Consider the following 5,000-nt stretch of genomic DNA (forward strand, 5'->3'; position numbering starts at 1 on the left):
GCCGGTCCGTCGGCTCGCTCGGACGGACCGTGCGCAGGTGGTCCCCGACGGAGCCGGCACGCTCCTTCCGCTGGCGCGGCGCTCGGTCTATGCCTCCGGCCGGCCCTCGCGGCGGCCGTGCGCGGCGCTTCGGTTCGGTCGGCCGGTCGTCCCGTCCCTCACGAAGTTCCTGCGGCCGCGCGTGCGTGGAGCGGGATCGGCCTTACTTGGTCGGATCCGTCGCCCTCGCCTGTTGCGGGGGCTCGGTCCCGTCCCGTTCGGTGAAAGCTTTGCCCGCTCTGGTGCGTCCCCGTGGGTTCCTTTGTCGGTTTTGCGGCCTTGGCGGCGGGCCTTCCGTGTCGGCCCGTCGTGGGCCCGCTGCGCGTCCGTGCGCGGTGCTTCGGATCGGTAGGCCCGTCGTCTGGGTCCCTTACGAAGCTTTGCGCGACCGCTCCTTTGTCGCCGGTCCCCTGTTAGGGCTGACCGAGCCCTCCGTTCGCCCCCTGGCCCGTCGCATGGGCCCCCGGCGCCTCCGCGGCGCCCCACCGAAAACTGTCACGACGCGCATCCAGCGCCGACGAGGTCGCAGGTTACGTGCGGCAGCCGGGGGGCTAGGCCGAGCGGCGGCGGGCCCGCCCACGGACGGGCGCGGGGAGGAGCGCAGCCGGCACGCGGCGCGGAGCGGCGGCGGCATGCCGCCGGGCGGCCGTCGGCTCAACCGTGCCCGAGTCCCGCGGGCACCGCGTCGCCCGGCCGGCGCGAGCGGCGGCGGGCCCGCCCGCGGACGGGCGCGGGGAGGAGCGCAGCCGGCACGCGGCGCGGAGCGGCGGCGGCATGCCGCCGGGCGGCCGACGGCTCAACCATGCCCGAGTCCCGCGGGCACCGCGTCGCCCGGCCGGCGCGAGCGGCGGCGGGCCCGCCCGCGGACGGGCGCGGGGAGGAGCGCAGCCGGCACGCGGCGCGAAGCGGCGGCGGCATGCCGCCGGGCGGCCGACGGCTCAACCATGCCCGAGTCCCGCGGGCACCGCGTCGCCCGGCCGGCGCGAGCGCACGAGGGCGGGAGGCAACCGGGCGGCGCCTGCGGAACCGGATGCGACGGCCGGCGCGGCACGGCCCCGACGGGTCCGCACCGAAGACCAGCGCGGTGCGGATCGACCGCTGATGAGGTCAGAGGTTACGTGCGGCAGCCGGCCGGCTGGCCCGAGCGGCGGCCGGCACGCGACGGGGATCGAGCGGCCCCGACGGCTTGCAGCCGGGCGGCCGACGGCTAGGCCGTACCGGAGTCCCGCGGTCGTTCGGGCGAAGGGGCGCATGCTGCGGGAAAGGCCTGCGGCGGCGAACCGTCCGCCCGGCCGGCCAAGCCTTCCGCGGCGGCGCGCACGTGGCGGCGCGGCCGAGATGACCGAGCGAAGCCCCGGCGATGGGCGGCGCGCACGTGTCCGTGCGGCCGAGATGACCGAGCGAAGCCCGGGCGGCGCCCGCCGTGCGCCCTGCCGGATCGCGCCTTCCGCCGGCGCGCAACGCCGGTCCCGCGTTCCGGCCGCGGGAGAGGCCTGCGTCGGCGAACCGTCCGCCCCGCCGGCCGAACCTTCCGCGGCTGCGCGCACGTGTCCGTGCGGCCGAGATGACCGAGCGAAGCCCCGGCGACGGGCGGCGCCCGCCGTGCGCCCCGGCGGATTGCGCGGCCCGCCGGCGCGCAACGCCGGGCCCACGTTCCGGCTGCGGGAAAGGCCTGCGGCGGCGAACCGTCCGCCCCGCCGGCCGAACCTTGCGCGGCGGCGCTTACGTGTCCGTGCGGCAGAGATGACCGAGCAAGCTCCGGCGATGGGCGGCGCCCTCCGTGCGCCCCGCCGGATCGCCTGCGAGCGGCGAGCGTCCGGGCGGGCCCCTTTCGCAACTTCCCTCGGTACTCTAAACACCCCTTGCCTCTCGGTCTTCCCCCCGACCCTCTCGGTATTTGCTCGGATATGTGCATGCATCGTCCCTCGTCGCCTTCGGTTATCCTCCCCGGGGTGGGCTTTGCGCCGACGCGCCAACGGGGTGGTAGGGGGGCTGCAGCCGCGGCCGCCGCGTTTCGCCATCCGCGCGTGCGCCGCCGGATCCGAGTGGAGGTCGCGGGCGACTCGTCGATGCTTGTACTAGGGGCGCATGCCGGCAGCCCCCCGCGGGGTGCGGGACCCCCGATCGGCGTGCGAGGGACGGGCGTCCGGGCGGGCCCCGTTTCCAACTTCCCTCGGAACATTAAAACCCCCCGACCCCCTCGGTCTTCGCTCCGGCCCTATCGCTATTGCTCGGATATGTGCATCCACCGTCCCTCGTTGCCTTCGGTTATCTACCCCAGGGTGGGCCTTGCGCCGATGCCCCGATGGGGTGGCAGGGGTGGGGCTGCCGCGGCCGGCGCGTTTCGGCATCCGCGCTTGGGGGCTCGGACCCGAGTGGAGGTCGCGGGCGGCTCGTCGATGCCTGCACCGGGAGCACATGCCGGCAGCCCCCCGCGGGGCGCCGGACCCCCGATCGGCGTGCGATGGACGGGGGGAGGGGCGGGCCCGGTTTGCAAATTCCCTCGGTACTTTAAAATCTCACGGCCCTGTCGGTGCTCCCTCCGGCCCTATCGCCACTGCTCGGATATGTGCATCCACCGTCCCTCGTTGCCTTCGGTTATCTACCCCGCGGTGGGCTTTGCGCCGATGCCCCGATGGGGTGGCAGGGGGGCACGCTCTAGGCCGTGCCACGGGGCGCGGGCGCCGGCGCCGTACGTCCCTCGCGGCGGCCGTGAGCGGCACCTCGGCTTGCTCGGTCTGTCCTCCCGGGACGCGCGACCCGTGCGACCGGGACGCGCATCCCGTGCGACCGGGACGCGTGTCCGGGCCGTTCCCGTTTGCAACGCTCCTCGGTACTTTGGAACGCTTGGGGTGGGCTTTGGGCGGATGCCCCGCCGGGGTGGTAGGGAGGGGGGGCGGCTGCTGCCGCGGCGGGACTTCCGCTCCACTCCGCACAAGTCCGTCGCCTCGCGGCGGGCGCGCCCGGCACCGTTCGTCCCCGAGGGAGCCGGCACGCGCCCGCCGAGGCCCCGGCGCATGGGCGCCGCCGCCGGCCGTCCGCGCGGCGGCCGTGCGCCGGCTTCCTCCGTCGGCCCTCCCGGGATGCGCGACCCGTGCGACCGGGACGCGCATCCCGTGAGACCGGGACGCGTGTCCGGGCCGTTCCCGTTTGCAACGCTCCTCGGTACTTTGGAACGCTTGGGGTGGGCCTTGGGCGGATGCCCCGCCGGGGTGGTAGGGAGGGGGGGCTGCTGCTGCCGCGGCGGGACTTCCGCTCCACTCCGCACAAGTCCGTCGCCTCGCGGCGGGCGCGCCCGGCACCGTTCGTCCCCGAGGGAGCCGGCACGCGCCCGCCGAGGCCCCGGCGCATGGGCGCCGCCGCCGGCCGTCCGCGCGGCGGCCGTGCGCCGGCTTCCTCCGTCGGCCCTCCCGGGATGCGCGACCCGTGCGACCGGGACGCGCATCCCGTGAGACCGGGACGCGTGTCCGGGCCGTTCCCGTTTGCAACGCTCCTCGGTACTTTGGAACGCTTGGGGTGGGCCTTGGGCGGATGCCCCGCCGGGGTGGTAGGGAGGGGGGGCTGCTGCTGCCGCGGCGGGACTTCCGCTCCACTCCGCACAAGTCCGTCGCCTCGCGGCGGGCGGGCCCGGCACCGTTCGTCCCCGAGGGAGCCGGCCCGCGCCCGCCGAGGCCCCGGCGCATGGGCGCCCCCGCCGGCCGTCCGCGCGGCGGCCGTGCGCCGGCTTCCTCCGTCGGCCCTCCCGGGACGCGCGACCCGTGCGATCGGGACGCGCATCCCGTGCGACCGGGACGCGTGTCCGGGCGGTTCCCGTTTGCAACGCTCCTCGGTACTTTGGAACGCTTGGGGTGGGCTTTGGGCGGATGCCCCGTCGGGGTGGTAGGGAGGGGGGGCTGGCGCCGCCGCGGCGGGCCTTCCGCCCCCCTCCGCACAAGTCCGTTGCCTCGCGGCGGTCGTGCCCGGCACCGTTCGTCCCCGACGGAGCCGTCGCGCGCCCGACGACTTTCCGGCGCACGGGCGCCGCCGCCGGCCGTCCGTGCGCGGCGGCCGTGCGCCACTTCGGCTTCGTCCGTCGGCCCTCCCGGGACGCGCGACCCGTGCGACCGGGACGCGCATCCCGTGCGACCGGGTCGCGTGTCCGGGCCGTTCCCGTTTGCAACGCTCCTCGGTACTTTGGAACGCTTGGGGTGGGCTTTGGGCGGATGCCCCGCCGGGGTGGTAGGGAGGGGGGGTCTGCTGCCGCCGCGGCGGGCCTTCCGCTCCACTCCGCACAGGACCGTTGCCTCGCGGCGGACTTGCCCGGCACATTTCGTCCCCGACGGAGCCGGCACGCGCCTGCCGACTTCCCGGCGCACGGGCGCTGCCTTCGGCCGTCCGTGCCCGGCGGCCGTGCGCCACTTCGGCTCCCTCCATCGGCCCTCCCGGGAAGCGCGTCCCGGACGTTCGGGATGCGCACCCCGTGCGACCGGGACTCGCGTCCGGGCCGTTTCCGTGTGCAATGCTCCTCGATTCGCTGGAGCCCTTGGGGTGGGCCTTCGGAGGATGCCCCGCTGGGGAGGTAAGGGGGTGTGTCCTGCCTGGGCGGGCCTTCCGCCCGAGCCCGTCGCCCAGCGCGGATGGTCGCGCCGCGCGGGCGGGCGCGCCGCGCGTGCGCGGGGCCGTTGGCCGGTGACGCGCAAGGACGGGCGCGCTGGGCCGATCGGCCGCTCGGGCGCGCGCTTCGTCGTGCTCCCGCGCCTTGGCGCGCGCGCGGCCGCGGCGTGGTCGCTCGGTTCTGCGCATTTGGCCCGCGCGGATGGGCGCGTCGCGCGGGCGGCCGGGCCGCGCGGGCGGGCGGGCCGTTGCCCGGGTTCGCGCAAGGACGGGCGCGCTAGGCCGATTGGCCTCTCGGACGCGCGCGCCGTCCCGCTGTCGCGCCTGGGCGCTCGCGCGTCCGCGGCGTGGTCGCTCGGTTCTGCGCA

Source organism: Phoenix dactylifera, chromosome 10 (assembly GCF_051530095.1).
Source record: "Phoenix dactylifera cultivar Ajwa chromosome 10, Ajwa_hap1_PhDact_Kaust_v1.1, whole genome shotgun sequence".
In the NCBI taxonomy this organism is placed as follows: domain Eukaryota; kingdom Viridiplantae; phylum Streptophyta; class Magnoliopsida; order Arecales; family Arecaceae; genus Phoenix; species Phoenix dactylifera.